This window comes from Pleurodeles waltl, chromosome 10, assembly GCF_031143425.1.
Source record: "Pleurodeles waltl isolate 20211129_DDA chromosome 10, aPleWal1.hap1.20221129, whole genome shotgun sequence".
In the NCBI taxonomy this organism is placed as follows: Eukaryota; Metazoa; Chordata; class Amphibia; order Caudata; family Salamandridae; genus Pleurodeles; species Pleurodeles waltl.
In genome coordinates, this window is record NC_090449.1 from 1040460370 (window position 1) to 1040475148 (window position 14779).

The 14779-nt window shown below is 44.2% G+C and overlaps 1 protein-coding gene across 3 annotated transcripts in view; it reads left to right on the forward strand.

Annotated features, from left to right (window-relative positions):
- The window catches only part of SLC4A7 (solute carrier family 4 member 7), a 305235-nt gene that overhangs the window by 66946 nt on the left and 223510 nt on the right, over positions 1–14779 (forward strand). The gene's annotated exons all lie outside the window — the stretch shown is intronic.

Here is a 14779-nt window from a genome sequence, read left to right on the forward strand (position 1 = left end):
CAGCCAATACTGTGCTCCTCTTACCTTTCTCATTTTCTGCTTATGGTGACATTTTGTTTTGGGTGTCGGAAGCCATGAACCTGCCAAGACCACTCCACCTGATTCACTAGTTGCACATTAGCTGACCAAGGTGTAAAGGGCAGTTGTGAATTGGCACCCTGAATAGAAGTTTGGAGACGGGGCAGCTAATCAGAAAGTTTGATTAGTGGGCAGTAACTATTGACGTTAGTAAATCATTCTGAGTCTGCAAGTTTCTTTAGATTCTGGTGTCGGCATGCCAGGTAAGATAATGCTTGCCCTCTTGCTCTTGAAGTGTATTTTTTCCAGAGGTCAGTGGTGTATGGGTTGTTTAGTGGCTTTTGCGGTGGGAAGGTGAGATCATTGTCTCTCTCTCACACTCTCTCTCACACTTCCCCTCCACCCACACACAAGTGAAGGAGGGGATGGAGCTGGCACACAAATTGTGAGAACAGTGCTACCAGAGAGGTTTGAGCGTTTTCATGTGGGTGTGAATGTTTAGGTAGGAAAGACTGTACAATGAGTCGAGCATCTGAAGTTGGCGGCCTTACCTTCAGCCAGACACTCTGCTTCTCTTGCTAATTCCCTGACCATACCTTTTTTGGTTTGGGACTGGATGAGGGCAGGTTATAGCCAAGTTTCTACCCTCTTTATAGGCTGTTGTCATTGCTCTGCCCCTCATTTAAAGGTGCAAAGTTGGGGTGTTTTAATGTCCTTTCAGCAGGAGATTTTAATGCCAAGATAGGAGCGGCCCCTTTGGGTGTAGATCCCCTCCTAATGGATGATTGGGTGTCGCCCACAGAACTCCCGGACACTAGAGGTAAACTGCTGGTAATTGAAGTGAGATGCGTCGATCTCTGTAATATGCTGGAGAGAGTGACAAGCTGTGACTTACTCAAACCCACTTTTGTTGGGTGGGGAAAAGGGACAAAAATGTATTATATTTTTTTATTTTTAATAGGTTTGCTGAGTGTTTTACCAAGGGGCTGATCTACAACCAACCGTTCAGTAACCATAATGCCATAGAAGCTAGAATGGTTACTCTCACTACTGGGACTGTGAACTTGACTCCAGGTGTGTTTGGGCTGATTCCGAAAGACCAAGGCTCAGCTGGCAGAAAGTTTTGATCCCCATCCTGTTGGTGGAGGTTAAGAGATTCAGGAATGTGTTTTCTAACTCCCTCTTACTATTTGAGGCCTCACCAGTGGCCATTCTGGGTGATTTTCAGTCTCTGAAAAGCAGCCTCAGATCCATTATGTTGGATCTTCAAGGACTGTTAAAAGTCCATAAAGATGGATAATTTGATAAAAATTGCCGTATTGCCAGTAAATGCCTCCACAAAGTTCTTGAGGACCACCCAAGGAACCCCCACTGTATCAATAAAGCTAGGGCTGCTTACAAGGAGGCAATAAAACTTAGGAAGCAATGTCTCAAAGAAGAGAGGTAGGAGCAGTTAGTGGGTGCCTGCAAGCTCCGGGATGTGAGATCCTTCTGGCATATAGTGAATGGGAAGCCTGCTTTTTAAGCTTTCCCTGCGATTGTAGGGACCACCATACCTGGCCAAAAATGGGTTGCCCACTTCGAGAGGGTTTACTCACTGGACAGTGTAGAACAATTGGGGGAGGTCGACGTGGCTGCTCCCTCGCCATTTCACTTGGATTTTAAATTGGAGGAAGTTCAGGTTGCCATCCTGGGAAGCACTTCCAATAAAGCCCCTGGCCCGGATTGCGTCCCTATGGACCTTTATATGGAAAACGTTGCCCTGTGGGCTCTGCTATTGACAAATGTTCTTAACGCATCTCAAACTGGTATCCCTAGCTCATGGAAGTCAGCAGTAATGGTGCCGGTTTTTAAAAAAGGGTGTAGACCGGACCCAGCGTGTTACTGCCCCATCTCTTTGCTGGACTCCACGGTTAAGATAGTGGGACGCATTGTCCTCCTTCGTATCCAAGAATGGATCCGAGCAAATAATATCTGCCCGGCCCAATATGATTTTAGAGAGGGCATAAGGACAATGGAACAGTGCCTTAATCTTAATCTATTGGTGGGGCAATATGTGGTAGCCAAGAAGGGCGCTGTCTACCTGACCTTTATGGACCGGAGCTGTGCCTTTGATAGGGTTGTTCGAACAAAGCTATGATCAATCCTGGAAGGTCTTGGGCTGCCCCAACCTTTGGTAAATTTCCTTTGGGGGCTCCACCAAGATGTTAACGCCTCAGTTCCTTTTGGGAAGGCAGGGGAATGCTCAGATGTCTTTAAACTGGCTAGGGAAGTCGGGCAGGGGTGTGTTATGGCACCAATCCTATTCTTATTATATATCAATGGCCTGAATTCACATCTAGTTATCCATGGCAAAGATTTTTTTTAAGTCAAAAATAATCCTGTCCCCTCTTCATTAAATGCAGATGACGCTGTCATCCTTTTTCGCACACTGAATGGTCTTAAAGTACTGGTGGATCTGTTTGTTGATTTTACGGGCGACCTGCAACTGGATGTTAACACTTCTAAGACACATTTTATGGTTTATGGGAAGCAGAACCCGAAACTCAGACCGATCTTAATTAAGGATCAGGTGATAACAAGGGGAATCTCCTTCGCATATCTGGGTGTCACCTTTGAGCACTGTACGTGGACCAAATGTTTTGCAAACCACTGTCTGCGCTTTGACCAGTCATGTGGGGCGCTCTTTAGATTTGCTTGTTTGTTTGGGAGCAAGCCTGTTTTACCATTGCTGCAGATTTAAAAGATGAAATGTTTACCTGTACTATTATATGGTGCTGAAATCTGGGGGTACTCACACTGTATATCTATTCAGCGCGAAGAAAATCGTTTTTGCAGAAAGCTATTAGGGGTGGGACCGGCTAGCTCAAGCCAGTTTATGCATGAGGAGTTTGGTCTGGTCTTTGTGGAACATCATGCTAAAATTGAGCCTATGTTGTGGATATCTGTCTGGAGTGGGGAAATGTAAACTTTTAACAGGGAATTTAGGACTGCCTCAGTTGTGACTCAGGCCTTAAAATGCCATGGCATAACTATATTAGATCTTTAGCCTTATCAGCGGGGCAGCCAGAATTATTTTTTAATCCTGAAGCATTGAAACAGGCTGACAAAAAGACCGCGAAGGAACTGCTATTAACGCAGCTCAGTGAAAGTAGAGGAAACGCGGCCCCGGGTAGTAAGTCACCCAGGGCCCTGATGATTTTAAATACTACTCTTGGCCCAGAACCCTAACTTTCCTTTGTTAGAAACCCATGGGGAAGAGTCCTTCTCACCAGGTTCAGACTAGGTTCCATCAGTTGCAACTTATGCTCCCCGCCTGGCCAATAGGAGCCATATGTGATAAAAATGTGCCCATGTGGCAAGGCTTCATTCCAGACCTTAGAACACTTGATCTTGTTCTGTAATTTTTATGATTCTCTTAGAAGATTTCTTCTGCACATTCTTAAAACCAAGGGTTTTTATCAATATCGCCCTGCTTTCTTATATTTACAACTGCTGAATGATTGCATGGTTGCAGGGGCAGTTTAACTTTTTTTTTAAATGCCTTCCGTTAGAACAAGATTATGAACTTTGGGCCTTAGATTTTTATGGCTTCTGTAGATAGAATTGTTTTATTTAAGAATCTATGGTTGGGTTATGGCCTTGTTTCTTTTTAACGTTTTAAGGTTTTTAACATGTCTGATTGTTCATCATATGAATTATGTAAATTGTAATGTTTTGTACTTTTATGATTATTTTTTCATAATCGAAATAAAGGAATTTCAATCAAAGGTGCAACTAATTAACCGTTACTGCCTTCAACTCTAGGCATTAATACCTAATTAGCACCAGATTGAAATATTCAGGTGTGGTTAGCCTATCCATCCTTAGCAGTTAATGATTACTCATGGAAGCTAGCACAGGAAACATTCTGAGGATGCTCAAGCTCTGTCTACATTGCATGCCATGGTAGGTGCGCCGTGCCATGGTGGGTGCACAGAATGAGATCCACACTGACTTTATTTCTTTGCATTTTCTCCGCTTGAGGAGTTGTGGAACCTGATGACTGTCTCTGTAAGTGATAACCAAAAACTCAATGCAGGTGTGGTTGAACAATCAACTTGTGATTTTTTTTTTTTTTTTTTTTTTTTTTATTATTATTTTTTTTTTTTTTTAAACCCTCCTTCAAATACTTGTAGCTGTTTGTTGACAGGAGACCTATTGTATAAACTGAGAAAGGGCTTGGCTCACCCCTTGCTCATGATTCATTGTCTTTATCTGCCTGCGTGTGATTTAGTGGAGTTCCGCCTTATTCTTATCCTGCCAGTCCTGCTCTGATTTATTTGATGAATATATAATTCCAGTGCTGAGGTCAGGACCTTGCAGTGGCCAAGGGACTGTTTTATCTCCTCTCCCCTTCCCCGCTGCTGTGCTTTAGCTAAAGGTTAGTTCCCCAGTACCTGCTTATCCCACTCCCAAATATCATGCTCCGCCCGCAGTGGTGGGCAGCCAACTTCTAATGAGTTTTAAGCTAGGGTGCTCACCCTGCAGTACTTTTTCTTAAAGCTAGATGGCTGCCATGACGTCATTGTGATAATAGAAAAGCATGGGCAAAGCCAATCAATCAGGGTCCTTTTTGTTTATGGCTCAGACGGGTACTTACGGTAGCGAGGAATTAGACTGTCTTCAAAGATCTTGCAGGATGTGACATTAAGGTATTTAGTTTTTCTTGCAGGCCTCTCCGCTTTCTCTGTTAATTTTATTTAGGTTGCCTTATTCAAAACGTTTTACAATCTTGCATTTATGATACAGAAAACGTTGTGACAGGACAAAAATAACTAGGTTGTTCCTGCACTTACACAGTCATGTATCCAAATCAGTTTGGAGTTTGGGATTGTGTTTTAAACAGCTTCACCTTTATAAAAAAAAAAAAAAAGTTTTTTGTAACATTTGTTAATGTTTTTTTAAGTGTCCTTTAGTTTGCTAATTAAGCATTTTGGACGGAAAATGATGCCCTCTTTTCAGCTAAACCTGCGAAGGATTAGGTTATTTTTCCCCTGACATATGCAGTGTGCACATGAACTGTCCTTGGCAACCATACCATTCATAAACAGAAACCTGATCCCATTATTAGCCATCTCACACTAACCAGGAAATGCTTCGGGGTTCATGAGTTAGTTCAAAAGGACTTTGAATATTATCCCAAACCTATGACTTTAGCAAAGTAATGTTAATTTTCACTCTCTCTTACCCGGCTTGGAATGATGTGTCTAAAGCTGGAGAGTGTGTAGGGTTTAAAGTAACAGCAAAACAAGTAAAAGCGTGAGCTAGGACGGTGCGACATGAAAGTAACAGCAGTCTGTTAGAGACCTGCTGCGCGTCCTTGCTTACCAGAGTTACAGCTGCAGATCTCTGGCATCTCCTAGCTCAATAACCTTCTCATAGGTTGACAGATACTGCAAACATTTAGATATTTTAACTGTCATTTTCTTAAATAAACTGCATCTTCTTAATGCCTATTACTTAGTCATACTTGTGTCGGTGCAAACTTTCAGAGTTTGATGGCTTGATAATCTTGTTTTTAACTTCTTAAGTTGCGAAGTTAAACAGAATAAGAAAACAATTACTGCAGCTTTGTTGGCCTTCAGTGGAAACTACTTCTCCTGTAGTTGGAGCTAGGAAGGGCAGCAGGCGGCATCTGTAGCAGAGCAGCAGTCTGTTTGAGACTCTTTACTGTAAATCTACCCCCTTACCCTGCGCCAAGGTACCCTGCACCACCGTAGTCCCTCCCCTCCACCCGAGCTGCCCCTGAAGCCGACTGCAGACTCCTCCCTCCTCAACACTGTTGCTGTTAAGTCCTGGTTCCTGCTACTCCACTGGTACCCAGCTGTATCGCTGCACCCTTGACCACCACGCTTTAGCGCTATTGATGCTAGACTTGTAGCAGCAGTCACACGGTCCCAAACTGTCCGCTGCTGCCTCCGCACCAGAGGTGATCTTCGCCGTCTAGCGCACCACACTAAATCCCACTCTCTGGGCCCCTGCATTCCAACTCCAGAGATGTCTCTGGCTGCCCTACACCTTTGTCCCCGACCCCCTCCCCCCTCTCTCCTCCTCCCCCCCACTAACCTAAAAAGGGATTCCTGCTAGGCCACCACAGTTTAAAAAACAAAAAACAAATGCAAGTTGTCTTGCCCACTGCCGATACAGGATGCAGTGGGTTGGTTGAGTTCCTTTGCCCAGGCAAGTAATCCTAAATTCAAGTGACTTAAAAACTTTGCAGACATGTTTCCACAGAAGTGCATATTGAGGAGAAACAAGATAAGCAGGAACTGTCCCAAGCTTCCAGAGCTTGAAGTTGGGGAATCTTGCCCATCTCTTCCTTGCACGTGTAAGTGCCTTGTGCTTCCACAACCTGTGTTTCTGGGATCCACTTTAACGTCCCAGATCAATAGTCTGCCAGCATTTAGGACATTGCTTTCAGTGTTTCTCCAGTCAGTTTTATTTTATTTCTGTTCCATGAATGCAGTTAGGTTTTCGCTATCCAAGAGCAGGTTGACTCATGCTGCATTTGTTTTGCTTCAAAGCACAGCAATACTTCCGCTTATTAAGTGGTCCCAGCTGTTAATATTGATAATGTGCACCTTTGCAATAGACCTTTTGAGGTCTATTTGATCTTTAATTGCTGTTGTGCAGTGAAACACCACAGCAGTGATTGGTGCTTCGATGTTTGAGGTATCATGGTTTTGTTGTGTCCTTTGTTTTATTTAAAAGTATTTGCCATCTCTGTATACTTGATTTAAAAACAAAGCGTTTTATTTGCTAGCCGTGAGTGAAAACATAGGTCCCCAGTTGTGACTAAAATCGAGCAGGAGTTATAAACATGCGATTATAATCCATTTAGCTTCCATTTTTTTTTTTTTTTTTATCTATTTGTGGTTCCTAAGTATTTCCTCAAAATAACTTGTCTACAATCTTTCTGCCAAACGTAGACTAGTGGCAGACTCCCTTGTCTTTATAAACGCCTGGCAGTCCTGCCTAGAAGACTTGCTTCAGCCCAGACCGCTCTGCCTTGTTGTTCTTCTGGTACCCAGCTCGTATGCAGAGTCTGAGCAGTCTACATACAGTAGAGACGCGCTCTGTTAAGCTCGACTCTGCAAGTAGATATAACCGGTTTACAATTTTCCATTTAGACCTTTTTAAAACACACCTTAAAGTACATGATGTCTACATTTTGTCAAAAGATTTGAGTTGGAACCAAAGAGTGTATGAGGGCTCATCTCCGGTAAATGAAATTAATGTCCATTAAACAGCGCTATTTTTAGAAACGGTACGTTCTGCGTTTGGATAGAGGCCTTTTTTTATTTTTTATTTTACTAATGTTTAATGCCTTTTACGCTTTGGACAAAAATGGCTGACAAACCACCTACGTCAATAGACCTCATCATGGTGCCCTTGACCTGTAGACAAATAGGGCAAGAGGAGAAAGCGGCGTCTTGCTCTTGGAATGGAATTGGTGATGTTGCTGGAAAGAGAACCTCTTGGTAGTCACCGGTGGCTTTAATTCCTATGGGATGAGCGCCCCGCTATGTACAGAGAAGTGCTCTTCTAGCTTGGTCCTTGTTTTCACCTATGGCATGATTTGAATGCTTTATGGTGCTTGTATTGGCCAAAGTCTGTGCCTTTAAGCAACGCTGCAGAAAGGTATGTCAGCCAACAGCTGTAAGAGGGAGACCTTCAGCGTCAACCTTCTAAAGGAATCTTTATTAAGGTTCAAAAACCAAACGTGCATGAGTTTCAGAATTTAAAATAAAAAGATGCTTGAGAAGGCTGAGGAACAAATGCATGGTCTTCCACAGCTTTCTCCATTACGGGAAATCATCCAGAGCAGGGTGGCCAGACTTGAGCAGTTCTTGGAGCAAATGGCACCGCATGTGGCAGACCTGCTGTTACTCAGATGTGAAGCAACGGATATGGTTTCCGAGCTGACCTGGGGATAGAAATATGAGGTGGCGCTTATGAAGATGAGAACATCATGGGGCATCAGAAGAGTTCAAGCTGAAATTGGTCATGAGTCCTCCACGACTATCCGTGCTACTAGGCAGAAATGGGAGCAGCCCTTGAAGTTCGTAATGATATATACACATTTATTTTCAGAGTGTTGGAACAGAACCCAAAAGAACCAGGGTTTTTGCTGGTTCCATCTTCTAATATCCTTTTTAGCTTCTGGCAGTAGACTGCTTTGGCACAGGCAGGCCACAGCTTGAAGCAGGTGGTTGTAGTGTGCGCTTCACTCCATTCTGTCGCTAGTGGCTGGATATAGTGCCTACTTCAGTGTCACATATGTGAATGAAAGCCACCCTGTGGCTAATTTGTGTATTACTCTATAAAACTTTGCTAATGCTCACGTTTGCCTTTAGGGAGACCTAAAGGCAAATGTGAGCATTAGCAAAGCATCATAGAGTAGTGCACAAATTAGCCACAGGGTGGGGTAAGGTATTCCTGCCAAATCCATCTCTCTTGTGCGTACTATTAGAGGTATCCGTGCAGACAGCTGGAGTGCGTACTGTTACAGGTATTGGTGCAGACGGCTAGGGTGAATACTATTACAGGTATCTATGCAAACGGCTAGAGTGAGTACTGTTATAGGTACTGGTGCAAACAGCTAGAGAGTACTGTTACAGATACTAGTGCAAACAACTAGAGTGAGTACTATTACAGGTATCGATGCAAACAGCTAAAGTGTATGGTTACAGGTATTGGTGCAGATGGCTGAGTATTACAGGTATTGGTGCGGACGGCTGGAGTGAGTACTGTTACAGGTACCAGTGCAAACAGCTAGAGTACTATTTCAGGTATCTGTAAACAGCTAGAGAGCACTATTACAGGTATCGATGCAAACAGCTACAGTGAGTACTATTACAGGTATCTGTGTAAACGGCTAGAGTGCGTACTATTACAGGCAATAGTGCAGATAGCTAGAGTGAGTACTGTTACAGGTATATGCCTAATCCGCTAGAGTGCATACTGTTACAGGTATTGGTGCAAACAGTAGGTACTATTACAGATATTGATGCAGACAGCTACACAGGTATCGATGCAAACAGCTGGAGTGTGTACTATTACAGGTATTGGTGCAAACAGCTGGAGTGTGTACTATTACAGGTATTGGTGCAAACGGCTGGAGTGTGTACTATTACAGGTATTGGTGCAAACAGCTGGAGTGTACTATTACAGGTATTGGTGCAAACAGCTGGAGTGTGTACTATTACAGGTATCGGTGCAAACAGCTGGAGTGCGTACTATTACAGGTATCGGTGCAGACAGCTAGGGTGCGTACTATTACAGGTAATAGTGCAGATAGCTAGAGTGAGTACTGTTACGGGTATATATGTAAACAGCTAGAGTGCATACTGTTACAGGTATTGGTAAAAACAGAGTGAGCACTATTACAGATATTGATGCAGACAGCTAGAGTGCGTACTATTACAGATATCTGTAAACAGCTAGTGCGTACTATTACAGATATCTGTAAACAGCTAGTGCGTACTATTACAGGTATCTGTAAACAGCTAGTGAGTACTATTACAGGTATCTGTAAACAGCTAGTGAGTACTATTACAGGTATCAGTTCAGACAGCTAGGGTGCGTACTATTACAGGTAATAGTGCAGATAGCTAGAGTGAGTACTGTTACGGGTATATATGTAAACAGCTAGAGTGCATACTGTTACAGGTATTGGTAAAAACAGAGTGAGCACTATTACAGATATTGATGCAGACAGCTAGAGTGCGTACTATTACAGGTATCAGTTCAGACAGCTAGATTGAGTACCGTTACAGGTATCGATGCAAACAGCTAGAGAGTACTATTACAGGTATCAGTGTAAACAGCTGGAGTGCGTACTGTTACAGGTATCTATGGAAACAGCTAGAGTTCTATTACAGGTATTGGTGCAGACAGCTGGAGTGAGTACTATTACAGGTATCTAAACAGCTAGAGTGAGTACTATTACAGGTATCAGTTCAGACAGTACTCACTATAGCTGTTTGCATCGATACCTGTAACAGTACTCAGTCTAGCTGTCTGAACTGATACCTGTAATAGTACGCACTCTAGCCGTTTACACAGATACCTGTAATAGTACTCACTGTAGCTGTTTGCATCGATACCTGCAATAGTACTCTAGCTGTTTGCACTGGTACCTGTAACAGTACTCACTCCAGCCGTCCGCACCAATACCTGTAATACTCAGCCATCTGCACCAATACCTGTAACCATACACTTTAGCTGTTTGCATCGATACCTGTAACAGTACTCAGTCTAGCTATTACAGGTATCTGTGCACTACGTTCAGTGCTTAAAAGCTCTTGGCCCTTTGGAAAAAAATTCCGGGCGAGCCTTTCTAAGTTTCCAGTGAAATGCGGTCTACAATGTTCGAAATATTTTACAGACAGGATGCCTGCGTTGCTTGTAGCAGGTCTGCTGCAATGTGGCAATTGGAATCACTTTTCAAATGAAGAAAAATAAATTAACTGAAATTGCCAACATTATAAATACCAAATTTGCGTTTAGCCTAGAACATTAAACATAAGAGAGCAATATATATTTTCCTGCAGTCATGGTATAATTTCTCTCTATATACTTCAACCGTCTTGTTTCTAGTCCGAGGTTCTAATTTACAAAAACCCAAAAAAGGTACGTTGTGACAGCTTGCTTCTTTTGGCCAAGTTAGGGTAACTTTAGCAGCAGAAAAGGATGATGGACGGAGTGCTGAAACTTTTTAATCACTCTCTCCCTCCCCCCCCCCCCCCCCCAAAACCCCCAGTGTCACAGATCAGGGTGTAATCCATCATTCTTTTGCACGCCCCCCCCAGTTTGGACCCAGCCATATGCAAATCATGGGAACAGTCCAGCCCGAACTGCCAGGCCGGGTTCTCCCTGGACAGGAAACAAGCATCCTGGGACCGGTTTCAGGGTATCACCCTTCATCAGCCAGGCTAGCTTGTTTCCAGCGGCGCAGCGAGCAAGGGACCCACATCTGGGAAAATCTCGGTGCACTTACAGCTTTTGTTTGCTCAGTAACTGGGTCATCAGTTACCTCTGGAGAAGGACTCCATTCTCCAACACCACTGCAAGAAAGGCTACACCTGCTCAGTTCTCCAGGTCCAGTATTTGAAGAACATTATTGTATTCATACATGCATGCCTGACCTACTTACGGATGCTTTGCATGACATCTGGGAAACCGTAGACTGTCACTAGCCAGACTTAAAAACTACTGATTCACAAAGATTTTTCTGTGACTAGGTATGACTTACCTTTAACTTACTCCTAAATGGCCCTCTACTCATGGAAGATAACTTTGCAAGTGTGGCCCAAAACCTTGAACCCATTTCTCTGAGGTTCCAGGAGCCTGGATCTTTCTGACATGTGGATTTTAATTGTTTTCACCAGATGTGTACAGGTCAGCTTCATCTCATCAGTGGTCTGCTGTTGGCTCACGCGGCCTTCTAACCTGGAGTAAGTAATTTCTTTATAGCTGATTAATAAATAAACACGTGTACGCCACAGATGATTAAAAATACATATAGTCAATAGATTAAAAGCGACACCACAGGACATAAAGTGATCGTAGTGCATAAAATCCTGATTAAATTAAAGAGGGCCAGATTCACAATAATTAACAGCCACTGTCACTGACCTACTCTGGGGACCAAATAGAGCCAGAAATCATAGCTGCCAAGGGATTCATAGTTAATGATTCAGGGCTGCATAAAGGCTCGTATTGCAATGTAATTACTTTTAAAATGATGCCTACGATGAGGATCTTTAGAGTGCACTGTGAGGCGAAGAGCAATACACATTTCATACAAAAATCTCAACACCCCCAAAACCCCCCCCCCAGTTGTAAGGCCCGTCCAGGAATTATTGACAAGGGCAGACTCTAAGGTACAGTCGGGGGACAAGATTTAAAACCTCGGACATAAAATTGCAGTTTGCATTAAGTACAGCGCTAACCAATCACTAACGTGCAAAGGCTGTTTCATGCTCCTTACTTATTAAATGGCATAGCAGCGAATGGTGGATTCCAAAAAGTGTGCTAAGGAACTGAAGGTTAAAATACTCTGGAACATGCTGATTATTTAGAGACAGCCCTCTAACTTGCAGTTAAAACTTTGTTGCTCTGCAAGCGGGATGGATATTATGCCCATTTAAGAGCGCCATCATGGCAGGACCTGATCTGAAGAGCTCTCAAAGCGGGAAGTAAGTTTCTGCCTCAGAGTAGTGACTGCCGGGCAGATACATTAGTACACTTTCTTTAAACAAGCTGCATAAGTGGCAAAGGGGGTCTGGCCAAGTTTGCCTCCAGCCTGGAACTAGGCCTTTAGATGGAAAGGCACCCGTGCAAAATAGGAGAAAATGTTGCACAGTTCCTGGGATGTGGGTCTTTGGGTATGGGCAAAATAGGAGAAAATGTTGCACAGTTCCTGGGATGTGGGTCTTTGGGTATGGTTGAGGACTCCGAATGGTGTAAAATTGAACAGCTGACCAACCGTGACTGTCAGGCCAACTCTGCTTTGTCAAATAACCTGGAGTGAGATTTGAGTGCCTTGTTAGATTTTATGGCGTTGAAAAAAAATTACTATGTTTAAACCCTACGCTTTAGCTAGATTTAAGTTGCTCAAGGCTTGCTTGGGGACAGTTGGCCAGGAGTACCTGTGATTGGGCTGAGACTCCATTTCCGACCAACATTGGGCAGCGAGTGATTCCAGTGGAGCGGCTTTCAGCCTCCAGCACAATTTTATAATCGCGCCCACCTCACGGAATAATCCAAACTGCAGTCTCACCTGTGATTGCGAGATACATTGCGGAAGGCGAAAGATGCGTTTAAGAAGGACCGAGTGGAGCTGGTTAAGCAAGGATGCATCGCGTCCTTTTAATAATTCCGAGCGAGAGTGAGGGGAGGGATTTTGCCCCGATGACGTGTAATAGGTAGAGCTGTGATGTATTTCCTAGCTTTTTTTTGTAGTAAATTAAAAGCAAATCGTAATTTATGGGCCAGACCTCTCCTTTGCAGTAGGTGCTCCTTGTGCAATAATCTGGCATCCAGTACAACTCCCTGATATTTGTAGGATTCGGCCACCTCTACCTGCATACAGGCCGCTTTTCACTTGAACTTAGAGTAATTATATTTAGCACTTGTTTTTGCTGAGAAACAAATCATTTTTGTTTTGTTTGGAGTTTATTCACGTATTTAATGCTTTTGAGGAAGCTGAATTTAAAAATCTTTTTTTGCATGTTAGCATCTCATCTGCAGAATCGATGACTAGCACCATCCTGGGCATTAGATTAATTCCCACCCATGTATTACCGAGCTGTTGGGGTCTGCAGAATTCCTGACGACTTCACTAGCGAAGGAAACATTTAATGTATCAATGCCATATCTCAGCAAATGCCGCCTTTACCTCCAGTTTGATGAATGTGACTTCCAAACCTCTCTGTAATATGTAAGCTTTGCTCACTTTTTGGCCAGTTTTCCAATTCCCACTGTCTTTCTAAATTGGCCAACCTCACTTTTTTTTAATTTTTTTTATTGTGTTACTTTTCCATCTGGTTGCTTCGAATCCGATGTTTTTTTAAAAGAAATTTATAGTGAATATCTTAGTTTTTTTGTTTGAAGAAGTGGAAATGGCCTAAATGCATTCCCACAGGAGATTAACTCAAACTTTACCAGGTTCTGGACATCCCCAGTAATGCTGCCACACAATTAATGTCAAGAAGGAGTGTGAATTTGCCAGTTGGATTTGTGGTCGGGGCTTTCCACTCCAAAGAGCCATAGACTAGAGCCTCTCTCATTTATTGGAGCCCCTCATCCATTCCAGCAAACCTTTCCACAGAATCTGGGCTTTCTTGTGTCTTTAGAATGAGGCAGAAGGGGATGGAAAGAACACTTGGTGGACATGACCAGGGCCCTTGTCTAGATGCCCATAGAAGGATGCTGGACTGTGCCATTGAAGACAAAAGCTGACCCGTCCTGTTTCTGCAGAGAAAATGGGCATTTGACCAGATACCTCTGGCATCCAGCACTGGTGGTTTTGCCCACTCCGCATGTCTAGATTTGAGCGATGGAATGCATTTTTCACCCACAGTGGGAACAACCCACCTGTTATCTAAAACCTTAACAGAGAGACTGCACCCCCACGAATCAGATGGCACTGTGGTTTACTTAAATGTCCCTTCTGTTTGCATGCTGACGTTGCAGCATGGTGATTTTAGCGCCCTTCTCTCGCTCTCTATCGCTGTACTCTTCCCCCCCCCCCCCCCGCTCTCTATCGCTGTACTCCCCCCCCCCCCCCCGCTCTCTATCGCTGTACTCCCCCCCCCCCCCCGCTCTCTATCGCTGTACTCCCCCCCCCGCTCTCTATCGCTGTACTCCCCCCCCCCGCTCTCTATCGCTGTACTCCCCCCCCCCCGCTCTCTATCGCTGTACTCCCCCCCCCCCCGCTCTCTATCGCTGTACTCCCCCCCCCCGCTCTCTATCGCTGTACTCCCCCCCGCTCTCTATCGCTGTACTCCCCCCCGCTCTCTATCGCTGTACTCCCCCCCCCCCGCTCTCTATCGCTGTACTCCCCCCCCCCGCTCTCTATCGCTGTACTCCCCCCCGCTCTCTATCGCTGTACTCCCCCCCGCTCTCTATCGCTGTACTCCCCCCCCGCTCTCTATCGCTGTACTCCCCCCCCCCGCTCTCTATCGCTGTACTCCCCCCCCCCCGCTCTCTA